Here is a 23,586-nt window from a genome sequence, read left to right as displayed (position 1 = left end):
TAGGTCAGATCTCAAAATATAATAACACAGGAAAGCAACCCATCGTATGTCTACAAAAATGTGTGAGAAATTAATAAATGTAAAAAGTGATAAAGTTTGATCAACTATTTTCAGCAAAATAAGTATAGCTCAATCCTTCAGTTTATCAGTAGATTCCACTCATGATCTTTCTCATATAGAGCAGCTAAGTATTGTTTTAAGATACATATCTACAAGAGATGGAAAAACCTATTTAGTGATTTGTTACAATTACTAGCTTAAAAATTCATACCAGTGAAGGAGTGGCAAATCAAGTACTTCACTATGTATGCAAAGTTTACAAAATCAGTTTTTCTAAGTGCAGAGGCCAGTCCGATGACAATTCTGCCAGTATGTCAGGGTATTATAAAGACATGCAACAGAAAGTTTTAGAACGTAATGAATATGCCATTTTCTAGCCACATTCTATTCATTCACTTAATCTTGTAGGACATAGCTCAGTAGATTGTTGTCCAGATATAGTTGAGTTTTTTCTACTGTTCAGTTACTCTACATATTTTTTGCCTCCTCTACTTACCAATGGACAGTTTTTAAAACATATTTAGACAATGGCTGAGTATTAAAACGTCTTTCTAATACTTGTTGGAATGCACATATTGTAGCAACAAGTGCAAGTCTGAAATCCTACGCTAAGATTCTAGATGCCTTAGAAAGCATTGCTGAAGACCAGACACACAAAAAAGGGATTCCAAAAAAGAATGTGAAAACATTACCAACAAAATGCAAACAATGGAGTATGTACTTATGATGGTTATGTAAGATAATATATTGAAATACCATGGCTTGGGTCAGGTACACCTTAGCCCTCAGATTGATGTTTTTGCTTTTTAGCACTTTAAAGAGATCTTTTGCAGCAGATTTGCCCAATGCAATGCATCATTTGATCGTTTGATTTCTGGACTGCTGCTTCCATGGATGTTGATTGTGATGCTCCCCCAAAATATGTGTCAACGTGGCTACACCATGGTTCCCTGTATTATGCGATTGTCCATCATTTTGTCATCTGATGTGATTCTCCAATGTGTTGTAAATCCTACCTCTATGATATTAATGAGGCAGGATTAGAGGCAGTTACTATAGTGAGGCTGGACTCAATCTATAAGATGAGGTTGTGTCTTGAGTCGATCTCCTTTGAGATATAAAAGAGAGAACTGAGCAGAGAGTCATACCACCAAGAAAGCAAAGCTGGTAGTAGAGTGCATCCTCTGGACCCGGGGTTACTGTGATAAGAAGCTCCAAGACCAGGAGAAGATTGATGAGAAGTACCTTCCACCAGAGCCTACAGAGAGAGAAAACCTTCCCCTGGAGCTAATGTCCTGAATTTGACCTTATCCCTTACTAGACTGTGAGAGAATAAACTTCTCTTTGTTAAAACCATCTTCTTGTAGCATTTCTCTCATAGCAGCACTAGATAACTAAGGTAACCTCTAAAAACAAAAACCAAACCAGTTGCCCTGGAGTCGAGCCTGACTCATGGTGACCCCATGTGTGTCAGAGTAGAACTGGGCTCTGTAGGGTTTTCAGTGGCTGATTTTTCAGAAGTAGATTACCAGTCCTTTTTTCTAGGTTCCTTTGGGTGGACTCAAATCTCCAGCCTTTGGTTTAGCATCCAACTTCCTTAGCTGTTTAAACCATCCAGGGACTCCATAGATATTAGGAATCAAAAAAAATATCAAAACTTTTTGCTTTCCAGTGGATTCTGACTCATGGCTCCCCATGTGTATCAGAGTAGAACTGTGCTCCATAGAGTTTTCAGTGGCTGGTTTTTCAGAAGTAGATCACCAAGCCATTATTTCATGGCACCTCTGAGTAGGCTTGAATTTCCCACCTTTGTGTTACCAGCTGAATGCTTAACCATTTGCTCCACTCAGGGACTCCACTTGGAGCCATTAAGTGGGTGGTAATTTGTTATGACAACAATAATGATAATACCCAGCTTGCACAGTTTATGAAGCCCTTCTTGTTGTTAGTTGCCCTCAGATCATTCCGAATCATGGTGAAGAACTGGCCTCCAAAGGGTTTTCAATGGCTGTGAACTTTTAGAGGCAGATTGCCAGGTCTTTCTTCCAAGGCACCTCTGGGTTGATTTGAACCACCAACCTTTCGGCCACTAGTCAAGAATGTAAACATTTGCACCACTCAGAGACTCCTATGAAGCCCTTGAAGTAACAAATTAATTGGTAAACTATTGAGGGAGCTGAGATTCTCTTAGTTCAATGCTGGAAATGTCAACATTTCCTCCTGGAACTTTAAGCTGGTAGGAAGGTTACGAAAGGCCAATTTAGAGAACTGACCTGGAGTTATTTCAAATGGTTTTTATTGCCCTTGTAAGCAACTCTTCTGGATAAAGTACTACTTTTGTCAAAGACCCAACTCAAAACCAGCCAGGGTGACATCCGAGGACAATTTCCAGACCTAATTTACCCACAGAGCCTTCACCTTAGAGCACGTCATAAATCTCCCCCATCCTCAAAGGTCCAAGACTCTAGTGGAAGCTCTTTGTGCTTACCGTTGATATTGCAACTCACAGTATCACTTACAGAAAATTAGCTCTACCTCTACAGACTGGAGGGTTGATTTTTACTCCCCCCTGGGGTTGCCTTGTGCTTCTCTCAGCCAGTCCTCTTCTGCCTGCTTAGGCTCAGCCAGTTAATGCCCCATCAATATTCAAATTTCATTGTCTTTTTCTGCTTTTGTTCTCAACAGGATCCTTTAGCCCCAAAGAAAAGTGCTCAACTTTTGGTTCACTGCTAAGCTGTTGTTATTGGGTGTTTTGGAGTTGATTCCAACTCACAGGAACCCCATGTGAGAGAATACAACTGCCCTATTGGGTTTCCTAGGTTGTCATCTTTCCTTTGGAGATATTATCAGGAGGGGCCAGTGCCTGGAGAAGGACGTGTTTTGTAAGGTAGAGGGTCAGTGAAAGAGAGGAAAGTCCTCAACAAGATGGATTAACACAGTGGCTACAACAATGGACTCAAGCATAACAACGTTTGTGAGGATGGCGCAGGACTGGCAGTGTTTCTTTCTATTGCACATAGGGTCGCTATGAGTCCGAAGTGCTTCGACGACACTGAATAACAATTGTCTTCACAGGAGCAGATAGGTAGGCCTTTCTCCCTTGTAGCCACATGGTGAGTTTGAACTGCCAACCTTTTTGTTAGCAGCCGAGTGCTTAACTGTTATGCCTCCAGAGGTCCTTCACTGCTAACCAAAAAGAAACCAAACCTGTTGCAGTCCAGTCAATTCCACTCATAGCGACCCTAAGGATTCAAACTGCCAACATTTTGGTTAGCAGCTGCAGCTCTTAACCACTACGCCACCAAGGTTACCAAGCATAATAATTATGTAAGCTTTTCACTACTGACATTCAACAGCATGATTTATCATCAGTCTGCTATTTAATTTGTATTAATAATTCTTCATTCTACAAACCTTGACTCAGAGCCTACCATATTCTGGGATGCACTAGAAGACTGTACAGAAATAAACAGGAAGGGGTAAAAGTCTAGCAGGGGAGCTAGGCTTTCCAAATGTACAGTGCATGCCACCTGGAATACAAGCGTGCCATCTACAATGCTGCTAAATCTCCTGGGGACGGTCAGAAAGGTGTCCTGGAAGGGGGAGCATGTAATGGGTCTAGACGAGAGAGCAGAAGGTTCTCAAGAACATGCCAAGGGGAAGAACAAAACCACTCAGAGAGACTAACAAAGGAAATGCTTGAAGGTCGTGAATAGGTAGTATAGTCTGAGGAAGGATGTGTGTACAGAATAGTCTACTACCCATCTATCAGTCTGTCCTACTGTAGTGGCTTGGGTGTTACTGAAATGCTGGAAGCTATGCCACTAGTATTTCAAATAACAGCAGGGCCACCCATGGTGGATAGATTTTGGTAGAGCTTCCAGACTAAGACAGACTAGGAAGAAAGGCCTGGCCATCTACTTCCAAAAATGAACCAGTGAAAAACCATATAGATCAACACAGAACATTGTCCAATTTGCTTGCCTGGACACGTCATCAGGAGGGGTCAATTGTTGGAGAAGGACATCATGTTTGGTGAAGTAGAGGGCCAGCAAGGGCAGGGGAGACTACATTTTGATTATCCATTCATCTGTTGATGAACACTTAGGCAGTTCTGTCTTTCGGCTGTTATGAAAAGCTCTGTAGTGAACATTGGTTTACAGGGTTCTGTTTGCATTCTTGTTTTGGCTTTTTCTGGGTGCATGCCTAGGACTGGGTTTGCTGGATCTTGGGGTCATCATATGTTTAACTTTTTGAGGCACAGCCAAAACTGTTCTGCACAGTGGCTGTAGCATTTTACACTCCCGCTAGCAATGCAGGAAGGCCTGGTTGCTTTAGAATCTGCTAGAGCCATCTACACAGGGAAAGCAAGATTCAAAGACTTTGAAAATGTCTGACCAATGAGGAAACTTATATGTAAGTCTGGAGTGTGTGTGTGTGTGTGTGTGTGTGTGTGTGTGTGTGTGTGCATATAGATAGGGAGAGAGAGAGACAGAGGAAAGAGACAGAGGCTGGGTTTATTCATGCTGGAAAAATTAAACATGATCTGCAGGGTCATTTTAATTCTAAGTGAGCAAATTCAATTTTCTGTAGAAAAATTCTACAGCCAAAATGAAGAAAAGCATACCACCTGCTGCAGACGTGTTTTGCGAGATTTTTCATTATGATGGGCTTCACGGTTAGAGGCTGTGTTCCTGAGAGGTGAAATAAAAATGTTGCCATTAGGAATGGCATATCTAGGAGACTTTTTGAGAAAAGAGGAAAGTAAATGTCTGTAAAAGGAAAAAAGAGACAGTTCTCATACAGACTTAAATACGATCGTGGCCCCCGGCTCCCTGGCCACCCGAGAGGGCTGCTTGTTCACTGTATTCCTGTGGTTGTAGACAGAACATTCTCTCACCTTCTCTTCCCACCTTGCTCAGAAGAACAATGATCAGAATAGACCCTACATTCTCAAGATGCTTTTATTAATGCAATTCTTTGTTTCTAAAGAATTTTTTTTTCCAATAACAATAGAATTACATGAATTTTTTTTTATGCAAGTTTGGATTAAAGTTTCAAAGTTTCCTTCTGGCACAACCTAAAGGTTTGTGGTTCAAGCCCACGCAGCACTGCTGTGGAAGAAAGGCCCGGCACTCTGCTTCCAAGAAGGTTACAGCCAAGAAAACACTGTGGGGCAGTTCTACCCTGGGTTTGCCAAGAGTCAGTGTCAACTGGCAACTGTTTCTGTTTTTTTAGGTGACATAGGTGGAGTTCCTGCGTGACACGACAGGATATACATTTGTATGCATGTATATTTTATGTACGTGTGTATATATATATATGTGTGTGTATATGTATAAGAAGCCCTGGTGGCACTGTGGTTAAAGCACTCAACTGCTAAATGAAAGGTCGGCAGTTTGAAAGCACCAGCAGCTCCTTGGGAGAAAGGTGCAGCAGTCTGCTTCTGTAAAGATTTACATCCTTGGAAATCCTCTCAAGTCACTATGAATTAGAATTGACTCAACAGCAGTGGGTTTTTTTTCCTTTTTTGTATATGTGTGTGTGTATATATATATATATATATATATAAATCTATGTATGTATGTTTATGTCTGTCATTGTTGTTAGGTGCCATTGAGTTAGGTTGAACTCATAGCAGCCCTATAGGACGGAGTAGAAGCGCCCCATAGGTTTTCCAAGGAGGGGCTGGTGGATGTGAACCGCCCACCTTTTCGTTAGCAGCGCAATGCTTACCCAGGGCCCCACCAGGGCTCTGTATATAAGCATATGCGCATGCTTGGCTTCCCCCACATGTCTGTCAGTTTGACGTACTGTAGGGGTTCTTACACCAAACTTTTGACACCTCCTTTAACAATACTTTAAATCATTTCAAGCCCAAAATGTGTCATTTCTCCTTTTCCGTAACCAGCCCTGGATTTGCTCATTCATTCTTAGCATGCTTGAGATCACTCTGATTCCCATCTCCTCCCTGGCTACCTTCCATCCCCGTTTGTCTTTAAGGCGCATTGTTCCTCATATGAGGAAAGAGAAGCTGGTTCCTCTGCCAAGGAAACCCCCGACCTCTGGAAAAGCTCTCAGAGTCTCCCAAGTGTGTGCAAATAAATTAATTCACTTTAATAGTATAGAAAAAGGTCTGGGAGGCTTGTTTTTACACCAGCCCTGAGAGGCCTGAGAGGCACTTAATTTCAGGTCGCTGAATTGAGCATTGGATCTTGCTAAGTGGTGAAGCGCAGCTCAACCTCGGGGCTTTTCTGAACAAATAACTCTTCTACAGAAACTACAGGTAATTGGAAGGAATGGATTTCGCCTGATTGCCTCTTTGGCCCTGAAAGCAGCAGAAGCCCCCGAGGAGGCGTCTGGGCGCCCTGCTCCTTGCCCCGAAAGGCACCCAGAACATAATGGGAGTGACAGGCTACACTGATCCATTATGGACACACTGCCAGGGCGCAGCCCCACAAGGCCTTCGCAGAGACAGACACTGTGTTTCTGAACGCACTTTTTTAATTCGCAGTTAGTTTGTGCATCAAGGCAAGGAGGAGACAACCGTGAGTGTGCACGTCTGATATCTGTTCCTTTCCCCAACTCGCAGCGAGTAAGGCTTGTCCTTGCTGAGAGGGGTGGAGGGGTGGCTGGAGGTGTTCCAGACCTGCATGCCTAGGCCATCCCCCAGGCAAGGGTTCAAAGGGGAGAGGACGACCTACGTGGGGGGGTGGTTACCGAAGTCTTGGCACTGGTCATACTGGTGGCTGCGGTCCGTCCCCCTGCACCTCTGTGGCTCTGCGGGGGGTACCTGGAGGGTAAGGCGGAGAAGCCCGGTGAACCACGCGGCGCTGGTGCTAATCAGAGGCCGTATGTATTCCGGCGTTGCGGGGCAGCCGGCCAGCTGTCAGGTTTGCTTCCTCGCCATACCTAGCGTGCAGTGCAGAGGGGTCGCCAGAGCATGGCTGGCGCTGCAGGGATTGGTTCCGGGGCAAACTGGAGCCATGGCGGTGCCGCCGGAAGCACCTGGGAACCTGGGGCAGGGAAATAGGGGGTCTCCGCGACTAAGCGATCGGGCACGCGGGTCTAGGCGGGCGTCGAGGCGGGGCCTACCTCACTGGATTCACCTCAGTGGTGCTGGAGCAGTCTGTCGTCCGCGGGCCCTCTGAGACGGCTCCCAGGGCCTTCCCAGATCCACCTGCCCACCGGGTTGTCGCAGGGCAGGTCCACGCCCGAGATGTCGCCCAGATGGGCCAGCAGCAGCTGCGAGAGCCTTCGATGAGCGTGTTGGTTCCAGTGCACGCCATCTGCCTGCCTGTGCTGCCGGAGTGCCGGAAGTGGAAATTCAAGTCCAGCACGTTGAAGCGGAGCCTGCTGGCCTCAGCGGCGCTGTAGAAGTTGGCCTCCACCACATCATCCCGCAGGCACGAGGTCGGGGGCATGCCCTCAGGCGGGAGGAAACCCCCCGAGACCGTCTCAGCCACTGGCATGGCAGTGTTCCACACCACGAGAGAGGACTCGGGCAGGACCTAGCGAAGGCACCAGAACAGGGTCTCCAGGTTCCTCCTGTAGCTCCACATGGAATCCTGGCCATACCTGGACAGGTCCCAGAGGCAGGAGTTCATGATGACCACGTCTGGGCCGTGCTCGCCCCTCAGCAGCTCCAGCAGGACTTTCTCCACGTACCGGGAGTAGGCGCGTGTGAGGAAGTAGAAGCGCACAAGGTGGTGTGTGGAGCAGAACTCGCGGACTTCGCGGTAGTGGGTCCCGTTGTGCATACGGCCCCACCCGCCGCCGTGCAGCAGCCTGTCCTGCTAGAAGCTCATCTCGCCCTTGGCCTTCAGGGGACTGCTTGAGAGCAGGCAGTCCTTCTGCAGCAGGAGCACCAGGTCCTTGTACACGGCCCTCTGCACCGAGTCCCCCATGACGACCACGAACTTGTTGTGCCGCAGCTGCCGGACTTCGGACGCCCTCACGTGGACCATGGTGGCTGGGTGAAGGTGGCCTAGCTCCTGCCTTCCCTCAGGGCGGGTCCCGAAAGAGCTCTGGACCGAGGGCTGAGGGGCTGCTGCCAGAGACGGAGAGAAGGCAGGCAGGCTGGCTGGCTGGCGGTTGTGGGGCGGCCGGGCGGGCAGACGGGGGCTGTTTAATGCCGCTGGACTGGCCTGGGCCTGGACGGGGAGGAGAAAGGGGGCAGCGTCCGGGGCCCTGAAAGCGTTCTGCCAATCCTTAGGCCCACGGTGTGACCTCTGAACCCATGGCCCTGCCCCTGTGCCTGGCTTGGCTCCCCTTGGTGGAGGGCAGCGGTGCTGACACTGATGCTGTTGGTCTGGATGGTTGTAGGCTGTTTCCGCCTCAGCCACCACCTGTGCTCCAGGCACTGGGACAAAATCTGTCCACTGGAAGAACCAGGCCACTTCCAGGGCCGTGGCCCAGTCGGTGGTGGATCCACACCCAGGATTTCCAGGCAGTGTAGGCGAGAATACTCAGGAAAACATACTCATCTTAGTTCCACGGTGCTTTCGTCTTTGTTTTCGTTTTGTCTCTCTCTTCCCAATCCCATTGTGAGTACCCCAGCCCTCCTGAGAAATGACAAGAACACATCCCATGACCTGATCACTGTCTTTGTCCCAGGGTAAAGTCTGGAGACCCCTTCTAACACAGTGTTCCAACCGGGGTGTGGGAATCCATACCCACAAGGTACTGGCCATGATGGTATCCCCAAGCAGTCCACCCTTCACACTTCCATCTGCACACCCAGTGCTCCTGAGCTGAGGCCTGGCCACCACACAGCTCCTCTGCATTTATCCAGCATTGCCCTTTGGAGAATCGAAGCAAAGGAACCCTACGGTATGTAACGTAGGTGGACGTTTTACCCTTCCTGGGCACCACCTTCTGGGCAGTCATTCTGCTTCTCTGGGGATCCCCCCGGGGTGTCCAGTGTAGAACTCCTGCCGTCCACCACCTTTTTGCACTAACAAACGGCCTCTGGTGTGGTTCAAGCAGGGTAAGCTTAGTATGCAACTTCTGGCTCTTACAAATTAGGCTCCTATTATACTTTTGTAGGTGGACTTGTGCAAAAAGAGAGCTCCAGCTCTCAGTAAAAGCCCTGAGCTGCACTTGTCTGCTGGTGTGGTGGTAGAACAATCGTTGCTTTGGGAAATGCTCAGACCCTTTTCCACAGTGGCTCCACCAGCCATTAGATCTGTTAATTTTAACATGCTCACTCCTTAAATTATGACACTATCTTCTGGGTGCCCCAAACCATTAAACATATGACTGCTAACAGAACGATTGACAGTTTGAGTCCACATAGAGGCCCCTCAAGTGAAAGTTCTGGCTATCTACTTCCCAAAGGGCATAAACTTAGAAAACAAAAAAACCTGTGGAGTACATTACTACTCTGCAATATCTGGGGTTGCTATGAGCCAGATGTACTGGTCAGTACTTGCTCCATGTACAATGGTCAGTACTTGCTCCACGTACAATGACTTCCTCTCCATTGAATATAAATGTTGACGTCCTGGCTGAAAGCACCATTCCTAATTCTTACTAAGATGTAGCATGATTTCCTTATCCCTTACATACAACTGTTTGTTTTTACATACTGGTGCTGGATTCCTGGCTGAAATCCAAGGCCTAATTCTCAACAGGATATTGACATCAACTTTGATAAAAGAACCCTTCCCTTCCCTCTCTTTAATATAGATGCCAGTATGGGGCATGGTTCTGTAACAACCATGCCCCATTACTTCATAGGGTGTTGATTTAGTCTCTTGGCTCTGTGAATCATGAACTTCTCTATTAGCAGATTCTGGCTGTAACACTCACGTCATATTCCTTATTAAAAAAATATGTGCATGGAACAAGCTCTGTGAACCCTGGCCTCTTGTCTGCTTGAATAGGATGCTAGCTTTCCAACCGTGCTGCCTTTGACTATTTCATTACCAGAATATGGGTCAAGCTCCTGGCTCTGTGAAACCTGATCTTTTTTGTTATTCTTTTTCCTTTGGATATGGTTGCTAACTTCCTTTTTGTAACAACCATGACATAATCTTTACTATTATGTCAATATCTTAGTAAAAAAAAAAACAAAACTAAAGACATAGATATTGTTTTAAGGTTATGGATATTCCCTTTCTAGCTTTGTTTAAATGACCCTTTTCTCACTAGTACATACGTTAAAGCTCTTCTTTATGAATCCTGCCTTCATGTTTCTCTGGGTATAGATGCTAATTTCCAGGCCTCACAAGCCATGTATCTTTTTTTAAGTAGGTTATTAAGGCAAATTTCCTTTCATATGGACTCTGACCATCTTTAATCATGAATATGAATACTACCTATCTGGCTGTACTTACTGTGGCCCCCTTTTCCCTTGGCTATGTTTTATGGATGCATTTTTCTGGCTCAATGAACCCTGACCTTCAGTCTCCCAACATAGGAGTTTCTTGACTCTAACAACCACGGCCTGTTTAATATTCAGATCCAGTTTCAGATTTTTACTCGGATTTGCATTCTTTAAACTCTGTCTTTACGTTTCATAGGATATGGATTCTAGCTCCCTGGCCATGAGAACCATGGGCCATTTTCACTAAAATATGGATGTAGGCTGTTAGCTTTATGAACCCTAATCTGTTTTTGTCCATGAACGTGGTTGCTACTTACCTGCTTGTAGGAAACATAACACAATTCTTAGCACAATTTGAGTCAGACCAGGGCTTTATGAACCCTGATCTTCTCTTAAGTAGTATGTGAATGTAGCTTCCTGGCTTTAAGAAGCATAATGTATCTCTTATTAAAATATGATTTTGGGCTCATGATTCTTTGAACCCTAACCTCCTTTCTCCTTGTATATGGAGGTTGTAGCATTGTGCCCCTCACTTTATGTTAGGATTTGGATGAATTCCAGGTTTTATTAATTCTGACCTCTTATTTCTTTGGCTATAAGTGCTAACTTTATGGCTGTAATGACCTTGACTTCAATATTATTACTATATTCTAGGTAAATATTTAGTCTTAGAGCTTGTTTTAACCCATCGTGTTTTTCTTTGGGTATGCATGCTAACCTCTTGACTGTAATAAATATGCCGTATTTACTGCTGCCCATTACTATTGCCATCAAGTGGTTTCTGATGCACAGCAACTCTATAGGAAGGAGTAGAACTGCCACATGGTTTTCAAAGGAGCGTTTGGTGGATTTGAACTGCTGACCTTTTGGTTAGCAGCTGTAACTCTTAAACGCTGTGCCACCAGGGTTCCTATTGGGATGTGGATTTAGTTTCCAAGTATACATATCTTGAGTTCTTCTTCAGTTGGATATAGATGCTAATTTCCTGGCTGCAATAACCATGACCTGTTTCTTGCTATGATATTAATGCAGGCTCCTGCTGGTATGAACTTTGGCCTCTTATTTTCCCTTAGATAAGTTTTCTAGCTGTCTGATTGTAATACTCTTTGAAGATTACATAACAGGATATGTATCCACACTACCATCTTTGTTGTTGTTGTTTGGTGCTGTTTAGTCCATTCTGACTCATAGTGACTCTGTGTACAGCAGAATGAGACACTGCCTGTCCCTGCGCCATCCTCAAAATGGCTGCTATGTTTTTTTTAATAATTTTTATTGAGCTTTACGTGAACGTTTACAAATCAAGTCAGTCTGTCACATATAAGCTTATATACACCTTACTCCATACACCCACTTGCTCTCCGCCTAATGAGTCAGCCCTCCCAGTCTCTCCTTTCTGACAATTTTGCCAGTTTCTAACCCTCTCTACCCTCCTATCTCCCCTGCAGACAGGAGATGCCAACACAGTCTCAAGTGTCCATCTGATACAAGTAGCTCACTCTTAGCCACCATCTCTCTCCAACCCATTGTCCAGTCCCTTCCGTGTCTGATAAGTTGTCTTCGGGAATGGTTCCTATTCTGGGCCAACAGAAGGTTTGGGGACCATGACAGCTGGGATGCCTCTAGTCTTAATCAGACCATTAAGTCTGGTCTTTTTATGAGAATTTGGGGTCTGCATCCCACTGATCTCCTGCTCCCTCAGGGGTTCTCTGTTGTGCTCCCTGTCAGGGCAGTCATCGGTTGTGGCCGGGCACCATCTAGTTCATCTGGTCTCAGGATGATGTAAGTCTCTGGTTCATGTGGCCCTTTCTGTCTCTTGGGCTCATGGTTATCTTGTGACCTTGGTGTTCTTCATTCTCGTTTGATTCTGATGGGTTGAGACCAATTGATGCATCTTAGATGGCCACTTGTTAGCACTTAAGACCCCAGACGCCACATTTCAAAGTGGGATGCTGAATGTTTTCATAATAGAATTATTTTGCCAATTGTCTTAGAAGTCCCCTTAAGCCATAGTCCCCAGACCCCCGCCATGCTCCACTGATGTTTGAAGCTATCAGTTTATCTCAGAAACTTCTTTGTTTTGGGTCCAGTCCAGTTGAGCTGACCTTCCGTGTATTGAGTATTGTCCTTCCCTTCACCTAAAGTAGTTCTTATCTGCTAACTAATCAGTAAATAACCCTCTCCCACCCTCCCTCCCTCCTCACCTTGTAACCACAAGAGTATGTGTTCTTCTCAGTTTATACTATTTCTCAAGATCTTATAATAGTGGTCTTATACAATATTTGTCCTTTTGCCTCTGACTAATTTCGCTCAGCATAATGCCTTCCAGGTTCCCCCACGTTATGAAATGTTTCACAGATTCGTCATGGTTCTTTATTAATGTGTAGTATTCCATTGTGTGAATATACCACAATTTATTTAACCATTCATCCGTTAATGGGACACCTTGGTTGCTTCCAGCTTTTTGCTATTGTAAACAGAGCTGCAATAAACATGGGTGTGCATATATCTGTTTGTGTGAAGGCTCTTAGTTCTCTAGGGTATATTTCGAGGAGCGGGATTTCTGGGTTGTATGGTAGTTCTATTTCTAACTGTTTAAGAAAACGTTAGATAGATTTCCAAAGTGGTTGTACCATTTTACATTCCCACCAGCAGTGTATAAGAGTTCCAATCTCTCTGCAGCCTCTCCAACATTTATTATTTTGTGTTTTTTGGATTAATGCCAGCCTTGTTGGAGTGAGATAGAATCGCATCATAGTTTGAATTTGCATTTCTCTAATGGCTAATGAGCGAGAGCATTTTCTCATGTATTGGTTAGCTGCCTGCATATCTTCTTTAGTGAAGTGTGTGTTCATATCCTTTGCCCACTTCTTGATTGGGTTGTTTGTGTTTTTGTGGTTGAGTTTTAACAGAATCATACAGATTTTAGAGATCAGGCACTGGTCAGAGATGTCGTAGCTGAAAATTCTTTCCCAATCTGTAGGTGGTCTTTTTAATCTTTTGGTGAACTCTTCAGATGAGCATAGGTGTTTGATTTTTAGGAGCTCCCAGTTATCTGGTTTCTCTTCGTCATTTTTGGTAATGTTTTGTATTCTGTTTATGCCTTGTATTAGGGCTCCTAAAGTTGTCCCTATTTTTTCTTCCATGATCTTTATTGTTTTAGTCTTTAGTTTAGGTCTTTGATCCACTTGGAGTTAGTTTTTGTGCATGGTGTGAGGTATGGGTCCTGTTTCATTTTTTTGCAAATGGATATCCAGTTATGCCAGCACCATTTGTTAAAAAGACTATCTTTTCCCCAATTAACTGACACTGGCCCTTTGTCAAATATCAGCTGCTCATATGTGGATGGATTTATACCTGGGTTCTCAGTTCTGTTTCATTGGTTTATGTGCCTGTTGTTGTACAAATACCAGGCTGTTTTGACTACTGTGGCTGTATAATAGGTTCTAAAATCAGGTAGAATGAGGCCTCCCACTTTCTTCTTCTTTTTCAATAATGCTTTGCTTGTCTGAGGCTTCTTTCCCTTCCATATGAAGTTGGTGATTTGTTTCTCCATCACATTAAAAAATGTCATTGGAATTTGGATTGGAAGTGCATTGTATGTATAGATGGGTTTTGGTAAAATAGACATTTTTACTATGTTAACTATCCATGAGCAAGGTATGTTTTTCCACTTAACTAGGTCCATTTCAGTTTCTTGTAGTAGTACTTGTAGTTTTCTTTATATAGGTCTTTTACATCTTTGGTAAGGTTTATTCCTAAGTATTTTATCTTCTTGGGGGCTACTGTGAATGGTATTGATTTGGTGATTTCCTCTTCGATGTTCTTTTTGTTGATGTAGAGGAATCCAAGTGATTTTTGTATGTTTATCTTATAACCTGAGACTCTCCCAAACTCTTCTACGAGTTTCAGTAGTTTTCTGGAGGATTCCTTAGGGTTTTCTGTGTATAAAATCATGTCATCTGCAAATAGTGATAACTTTACTTCCTCCTTGCCAATCCGGATACCCTTTATTTCTTTGTCTAGCCTAATTGCCCTGGCTAGGACTTCCAGCACGATGTTGAATAAGAGTGGTGATAAAGGGCATCCTTGTCTGGTTCCCGTTCTCAAGGGAAATGCTTTCAGGCTCTCTCCATTTAGAGTGATGTTGGCTGTTGGCTTTGTATAAAAAGATGCCCTTTATTATGTTGAGGAATTTTCCTTCAATTCCTATTTTGCTGAGAGTTTTTATCATAAAAGGGTGTTGGACTTTGTCAAATGCTTTTTCTGCATCAATTGATAAGACCATGTGGTTTTTGTCTTTTGTTTTATTTATGTGGTGGATTACGTTAATGGCTTTTCGAATATTAAACCAGCCTTGCATACCTGGTATAAATCCCACTTGGTCGTGGTGGATTATTTTTTTGATATGTTGTTGAATTCTATTCGCTAGAATTTTGTTGAGGATTTTTGCATCTATGTTCATGAGGGATATAGGTCTGTAATTTTCTTTTTTTGTGATGTCTTTACCTGGCTTTGGAATCAGGGATATAGTGGCTTCATAGAATGAGCTAGGCAATATTCCATCATTTTCTATGCTTTGAAATACCTTTAGTAGTAGTGGTGTTAACTCTTCTCTGAAAGTTTGGTAGAACTCTGCAGTGAAGCCATCCGGGCCAGGGTTTTTTTTTTGTTGGGAGTTTTTTGATTACTGTTTCAATCTCATTTTTGGTATGGGTCTATTTAGTTGTTCTTCTGATTGTGTTAGTTTAGGTAGGTAGTTTTTTCTAAGAATTCATCCATTTCTTCTGGGTTTGCAAACTTGTTAGAGTGTACTTTTTCGCAATAATCTGACATGATTCTTTTAATTTCAGTTGGGTCTGTTGTGATGTGACCCATCTCGTTTCTTATTTGGGTTATTTGTTTCCTTTCCTGTATTTCTTTAGTCAGTCTGGCCAATGATTTATCAATTTTGTTAATTTTTTCAAAGAACCAGTTTTGGCTTTGTTAATTCTTTCAATTGTTTTTCTGTTCTCTAATTCATTTAGTTCAGCTCTAATTTTTATTATTTGTTTTCTTCTGGTGCCCGATGGATTCTTTTGTTGCTCACTTTCTATTTGTTCAAATTGTAGGGACAGTTCTCTGATTTTGGCTCTTTCTTCTTTTAGTATGTGTGCATTTATCATTACAAATTGACCTCTGAGCACTGGTTTTGCTGTGTCCCAGAGGTTTTGATAGGAAGTATTTTCATTCTCGTTGCATTCTATGAATTTCTTTATTCCCTCCTTAATGTCTTCTATAACCCAGTCTTTTTTGAGCAGGTTATTGTTCAGTTTCCAAGTATTTGATTTCTTTTCCATAATTTTTGCGTTATTGATTTCCACTTTTATGGCCTTGTGGTCTGAGAAGATGCTTTGTAATATTTGAATGTTTTGGATTCTGCAAATGTTTGTTTTAAAACCTAATATGTGGTCTATTCTAGAGAATGTTCCATGTGCACTAGAAAAAAAAGTATACTTTGCAGCAGTTGGGTGGAGTGTTCTGTATAAGTCAATGAGGTCAAGTTGGTTGATTGTTGTAATTAGGTCTTCCGTGTCTCTATTGAGCTTCTAACTGGATGTCCTGTCCTTCTCCAAAAGTGGTGTGTCAAAGTCTCCTGGTATAATTGTGGAGGTGTCTATCTCACTTTTCAGTTCTGAAAAAGTTTGTTTTATGTATCTTGCAGCCCTGTCATTGGGTGTATAAATATTTAATATGGTTATATCTTCCTGGGCAATTTTTCCTTTTATCATTATGTAGTGTCCTTCTTTATCCTTTGTGGTGGATTTAACGTTAAAGTCTATTTTGTCAGAAATTAATATCGCTACTCCTGCTCTTTTTTGCTTATTGTTTGCTTGATATATTTTTTCCATCCTTTGAGTTTTAGTTTGTTTGTGTCTCTAAGTCTAAAGTGTGTCTCTTGTAGGCAGCATATAGACGGATCGTGTTTCTTTATCCAGTCCGTGACTCTCTGTCTCTTTATTGATGCCTTTAGTCCATTTACATTCAGCGTAATTATAGATAAGCATGTGTTTAGTGCTGTCATTTTGATGCCTTTTTATGTGTGTTGTTGACAATTTCATTTTTCCACTTACTTTTTTGTGCTGAGACATTTTTCTTTGTAAATTTTGTGTTCCTCTTTTTCATAGTATCTGACTTTATGTTTGCTGAGTCGTTATGTTTTTCTTGGTTTTTATTTTGAGTTGTGGAGTTGTTATACCTCTTTGTCGTTACCTTACTATTTACCCCTATTTTTCTAAGTAAAAACCTAACTTGTATTGTCCTATATCGCCTTGTATCCCTCACCATATGGCAGTTCTATGCCACCTGTATTTAGTCCCTCTTTTAGATTATTATGATCTTTTACATATTGACTTCAATGATTCCCTGTTTTGAGTGTTTTTTTCTTTTTAAAATTAATCTTAATTTGTTTTTGTGATTTCCCTATTTGGGTTGATATCAGGATGCTCTGTTCTGTGACCTTGTGTTGTGCTGGTGTCTGATATTATTGTTTTTCTTATCAAACAATTTCCCCCTTTAGTATTTCTTGTAGCTTTGGTTTGGTTTTTACAAATTCTCTAAGCTTGTGTTTATCTGTAAATGTCTTAATTTCACCTTCATATTTCAGAGAGAGTTTTGCTGGATATATGATCCTTGGCTGACAGTTTTTCCCCTTCAGTGCTCTGTATATGTCATCCGATTGCCTTCTTGCCTGCATGGTTTCTGCTGAGTAGTCTGAACTTATTCTTATTGATTCTCCCTTGTAGGAGACCTTTATTTTATCCCTGGCTGATTTTAATATTTTCTCTTTATTTTTCGTTTTGGCAAGTTTGATGATAATATGTCTTGGTGATTTTCTTTTTGGATCAGTCTTAAATGGGGTTCGATGAGCATCTTGGATAGATATCCTTTCGTCTTTCATGATGTCAGGGAAGATTTCTGCCAACAGATCTTCAACTATTCTCTCTGTGTTTTCTGATATCCCTCCCCGTTCTGGGACTCCAATCACATGCAAGTTATTCTTCTTGATAGAGTCCCACACGATTCTTAGGATTTCTTCATTTTTTTTAATTCTTTTATCTGATTTTTTCCAGCTATATTGGTGTCAATTCCCTGGTCCTTCAGAGCTCCCACTCTGCATTCTAATTGCTCGAGTGTGCTCCTCTGACTTCGTATTGCGTTGTCTAATTCTGTAATTTTATTGTTAATCTTTTGGATTTCTGAATGCTGTATCTCTATGGATTCTTGCAGCTTATTAACTTTTCCACTATGTTCTTGAATAATCTTTTTGAGACCTTGAACTGCTTTATCAGTGTGTTCCTTGGCTTTTTCTGTAAATTGCCTTATTTCATTTCTGAGGTCATCCCTGATGTCTTGAAGAATTCTGTAAATTAGTTTTTTTTTTATTCTGTATCTGGCAATTCCAGGATTGTATCTTCATTTGGAAAAGATTTTGATTCTTTACTTTGGGGAGTTGTAGAAGCAATCATGGTCTGCTTCTATATGTGTTTTGATATCGCCTGCTGTCTCTGAGCCATCACTAAGATGTTGTAGTGATTTAATCTATATTTGGTCACTGAGTCTTGTTTTGTTTTCTTTCAATGTACGTAGATGGGCTACTAGATTGCGCTGTCTTGAATGTTGTAGCCCTTGACTCACTTATGTCCTATTACTAGCTGGTTTGGGCTGTTACCAGATATGTGAACCTAAGAGTCCATTCACTATTCTTCAGTAGAATCTGATTTTGGGGCATCAAGTGTGTGGAGCAGACTGTTACATTTCCACCTAGAGAAGAACTGGTGATAGTTTTGTACACCAGATTCTAGTAGCAGCAGGGGTTCATACTCCAGGGGGGGCAGGATGCTGACAGGCTTCCCCCAAGTGCCAGTGAGGTAGGTATGTCTCTATTCCTAAAGCACTTCGGTGGGTGGGCTCTGCGGCTGTACCTTAGATGGCTGCTATGTTTGAATCCATTGTTTGCAGACACTGTGCTAATCCATCTGGTCGAGGGTCTTCTTCTTTCTTGCTGGCCCTCTACCAAGCATGATGTTCTTCCCCCCGATAACATGTCCAAAGTGTATGAGATGAAATTTTTCCATCCTTGCTTCCAAGGAACACTCTGCACTTCTCCCAAGACAGATTTGTTCATTCTTCTGGCAGTTCATAGTATATTCAGTATCCTTCTCCAACACCATAACTCAAGGGCATCAGTTCTTCTTCAGACTTCCTTATTCATTGTCCAGCTTTTGAATGCCTATGAGGTGATGGAAAATACCGTGGCTTGGGTCAGGTGCACCTTAGTCGAAAAAGTAACACCTTTGCTATTCAACACTTTAAAGAGGTCTTTATGCAGAAGATTTGCCCAGTTCAGTACATCATTTTATTTACTGACTGCTGGCACTGATGGTGTATCCAGGTAAAATGAAATCCTTGACAACTTCCACCTTTTCTCTGTTTATCATGATGTTGCTTGTTGGCCCGATTGTAAGGATTTTTCTTTTCACTATGTTGGAGTGTAATTCATACTGAAGGCTGTAGTCTTTGATCTTTACCAGTAAGTGCTTCAAATCCACTTTGCCTTCAGTAAGCAAGGCAGTATCATCTGCCTCTCTCAAATTATTAATGAGTCTTCTTGCAATCCTGATGGCACACTTTTCTTCAGATAGTCCAGCTTCTCACATTATTTGATCAGCATATAAATTGAGTATGTACGGTGAAAGGATACAACCCTGATGCATACCTTTCCTGATTTTAAAGCACACACTATTCCCTTGTTCTGCCTGAGGAACTGATTTATGGTGTATGTACAGATTCCACGTTAGCAAAATTAAATGTTCTAAAATCCCCGTACTTCACAACGTTATCCACAATTGTTATGAAAGGAAGGCCCCCAACAAGATAGACTGACACAGTGGCTCCAGTAATGGGCTTAAGCATAACACAAATTGTAAGGATGGCACAGGTCCAGGCAGTGTTTTGTTCTGTTTTATATAGGGTCACTATGAGTTGGAACTGACTAGATGGCACCTAACAACAATGACAACTACTTTACCAAATATGATTTCCTTCTTCAAGGACTGGTCCCTCCATAACATATCCTAAGTACATGAGGTGAAGTCTCACCATCCTTGCCTCTAAGGAGCATTCTGGCTGTGTTTTACTTCTCCCAAGCAGATTTATTCCTTTTTCTAGGGGTCCACAGTATATTCAATATTTTTTGCCAACACTGCAATTCAAATGCAACAGTTCAGTCTTCTTTATTCTTTGTCCAGCTTTCGCATGTACATGAGGGACTGAAAAAACCATGGCTTGGGTCATGAGCACTTTAGACCTGAAAGTGACGTATTTGCTTGTTTACACTTTAAAGAGGTCTTTTGCAACAGATTTGCCCAGTGCAACAGTTCTTTTGATTTCTTGACAGCTGCTTCCATGGGTATTGACTGTGGATCCAAGTAAAATGAAATCCTTGACAAATTCAATCTTTTCTTGTTTTATCATGACATTGCTTACTGGTCTGCTTGTGAGGGTTTTGTTTTCTTTAAATTGAGGTGTAATCCATATTGAAGGCTGTAGTCTTTGATATTATGAGTGTTTCAGGTGCTCTTCACTTTCAGCTAGCATAGTTGTGTCATCTGCATATCGCTAGTAGTTAATGAGTCTTCATCGAATCCTGATGCCCTTTTCTTCTTCATAGAGTCCAGCTTCATGGATTTTTTATTCAGCATGTGGATTTAATAAGTATGGTGAAAGGATACAACCCTAAGGCACCTTCCTGATTTAAAACTATGCAGTATCCCCTTATTCTATTGAAATGACTGTATGTTGGTCTATGTAGTTTCCTCCTCAAAACAGTTAAGTGTTGTGGAATATCCATTCTTCGTAATGTTATTCATAATTTGTTATGATCCATACAGTTGAATGCCTTTGCACAGTCAGTAAAACCGAGGTAGATATGTTTTAGGTATTCTCTGCTTTCAGCCAGGATCCATCTGACATCAGCAATGATATCCCTCATTCCATGTCCTCTTCTGTCTGCAGCTTGAATTTCTGGCAGTTCATTGTTGATGTATTACTGCATTTGGTTTCAAAAGATCTTCAGCAAAATTTTACTTGTGTGTGATAGTAATGGTATTATTTGATAATTTCTGCATTCTGTTGGATCACCTTGCTCTGGATTGGGCACAAATATCAATTTCTTCCTGTTGGTTGGCCAGATTACTATCTTCCAAATTCTTGGCATAAATGAGTGAGTGCTTCCAGCTCTGGGTCCATTTCTTGGAACATCTCACTTGATATTCTGTCTATTCCTGGAGCCTTGTTTTTTTCTTTCTTTCTTTGTTTACCAATACCTTCAGTGAAGCTTGGACTTCTTCCTTCAGCACCTTCGGTGCTTGATTACATAGTCCTTCCTGAAAGGGCTGAGCGTCAACAGATTCTTTTTGGTACAATGACTCTCTGTACTCCTTCCATCTTCTTTTGATGCATTGTGTCATTTGATATTTTCCCCATAGAATCTTTCAAAATTGCAACTTGTTGCTAGGCAAATTTAGTCAATACTGACTCATAGATAGAACAAAACACTTCTCAATTCTGTGCCATCCTCACAATTGTTGCTATGCTTTTGCCCATTGTTGCAGCTACTGAGTCAATCCATTTCATTGAGGGTCTTCCTCTATAACCAAGCATGATGGCCTTCTCCAGGGACTGATTCCTCCTGAAAATATGTCCAAAGTATGTGAGATGTAGACTTGCCATCCTTGTTTCTAAGGAGTATTCTGGTTGTACTTCTTCCAAGACAGATTTATTCATTCTTTTGACATCATGGTATAGTCGATTATCTTCTACAACAGCCAAATGCAAAGGCATCGATTCTTCTTCTGTCTTCCTTATTCATCGTCCAGCTTTCACTGCATATGAGGTGATTGGAAACACCATGGCTTGTGTCACATGCACCTTAGTCCTCAAGGTAAAAATTTTTATTTTCACCACTTAAGAGAGGTTTTTTTCAGTAGATTTGTCTAATGCAATGTGTCTTTTGATTTCTTGACTGCTGCTTCCATGGCTGTTGATTGTGAATCCAAGTAAAATGAAATGCTTGACAACTTCAGACTTTTCTCGATTCATCATGATGTTGCTTATTCGTACAGTTGTGAGGATATTTTTGTTTTTATTGAGGTGTAATCCATACTAAAGGATGTGGTCTCTGATCTTAATAAGTGCTTCAAGTCCTATTCACGTTCAACAAACAAGGTTGTGTCATCTACATAACACATGTTGTTAATATTTTTTTCCTCCAATCCTGATGTCCCCTCCTTCTTCATATAATCCAGCTTCTCAAATATTTGCTCAGTATACATATTGCAACTTAAGACTTGAATTTTCTCTTCCGTTCTTTCAGCTTGAGAAATGGTGAGTATGTTCTTTCCTTTTGGCTTTTGTACTCAAGGTCTTTGCACCCCCACGTCTGTCAGTTTGTCATAATGTGGGGGCATGCGTGTTGCTGTGATGCTGGAAGCTATGCCATTGGTGTTCAGATACCAGCAGTGTCACCCATGGAGGACAGGTTTCGGCTGAGCTTCCAAACTAAGACAGACTAGGAAGAAGGACCCTGCATTCTATTTCTGAAAAACATTAGCCAGTGAAAACCTTTCGAATAGCAGCAGAACATTGTCTGATATAGTGCTGGAAGATGAGCTCCCCAGGTTGGAAGGCACTCAAAAGATGACTGGGGAAGAGCTGCCTCCTCAAAGTAGAGTCCACCTTAATGACATGGATGGAGTAAAGCTTTCGAGACCTTTATTTGCTGATGTGGCACAACTCAAAATGAGAAGAAACAGCTGCAAAAATCCAGTAATAATTGGAACTTGGAACGTATGAAATATGAATCGAGGAAAACTGGAAATCATCAAAAATGAAATGGATCACATAAACATCGATATCCTAGGCATTAGTGAGCTGAAATGGGCTGGTATTGGCCATTTTGAACCGGACAACCATATAGCCTACTATTCTGGGAATGACAACTCGAAGAGGAATGGTGTTGAATTCATGGTCAAAAAGAACATTTCAAGATCTATCCTGAAATACAACGCTGTCAGTGGTAGGATAATATGCATACAGCTACAAGGAAGACGAGTTAATATGACTGTTATCCAAATTTATGCACCAATCACTAGGGCCAAAGATGAATAAATAAAGGATTTTTATCGGCTACAGCAGTCCAACATTGATTGAACATGCAATCAAGATGCATTGGTAATTACTGGCAACTAGAAATTTTTTTAGAATGTAAAAGTTGGAAACAAAAAAGAAGGACCAGTAGTTGGAAAATATGGCCTTGGTGATAGAAACAATGCCAGAGATCGAATGATAGAATTTTACAAGAACAATGACCTCTTCATTGCAAATACCTTCTTTCACCAACATTAATGGTATCTATACACATGGACCTCACCAGATGGAACACACAGAAATCAAATTGACTACATCTGTGGAAAGAGACAATGGAAAAGCTCAATATCATCCATCAGAACAAGGCCAGGGGCCAACCGTGGAACAGACCATCAATTGCTCATATGCAAGTTCAAGCCAAAAATGAAGAAAATCAGAACAAGTGCATTGGAGCCAAAATATGAACTTGAGTGTGTCCCACCTAAATTTGGAGATCATCTGAAGAATAGAGTTGATGCATTGAACACTAGTGACTGAAGACCAGACGAGTTGTGGAATGACATCAAGGACATCATACATGAAGAAAGAAAGAGGTCATTGAAAAGACAGGAGAGAAAGAAAAGACCAAGATGGATGTCAGCGGAGACTATGAAACTTGCTCTTGAGCATTGAGCAGCTAAAGCAAAAGAAAGAATTTGTGGAGTAAAAGAACTGAACAGAAGATTTCAAAGGGGATCTCTAGAAGACAAAGTAAACGCACATTATAATGACATGTGCAAAGAGCTGGAGATGGAAAACCAAAAGGGAAGAACACACTCGGCATTTCTCAAGCCAAAAGAGCTGAAGAAAAATTCAAGCCTCGAGTTGCAATGGTGAAGGATTCCATGGGGAAAATATTAAATGACACGGGAGGCATCAAAAGAAGATGGGAGGAATACACTGAGTTATGATACCAAAAAGAATTAGTCGAAGTTCAACTATTCCAAGAGGTGGCATATGATCAGGAA

General features: G+C 42.0%; 1 pseudogene; it reads right to left on the bottom strand.

The window, feature by feature from the left end:
* Positions 1-7,170: 7,170 nt before the first annotated feature.
* On the bottom strand, positions 7,171-13,191 carry LOC135229178 (PC-esterase domain-containing protein 1B-like; annotated as a pseudogene).
* Positions 13,192-23,586: the final 10,395 nt, after the last annotated feature.

Source organism: Loxodonta africana, unplaced genomic scaffold, assembly GCF_030014295.1.
Source record: "Loxodonta africana isolate mLoxAfr1 unplaced genomic scaffold, mLoxAfr1.hap2 scaffold_114, whole genome shotgun sequence".
NCBI classification, from domain to species: Eukaryota; Metazoa; Chordata; class Mammalia; order Proboscidea; family Elephantidae; genus Loxodonta; species Loxodonta africana.
The sequence above is the reverse complement of the archived record's forward strand: the minus strand, read 5'-3'. Positions and strand labels throughout refer to the sequence as shown.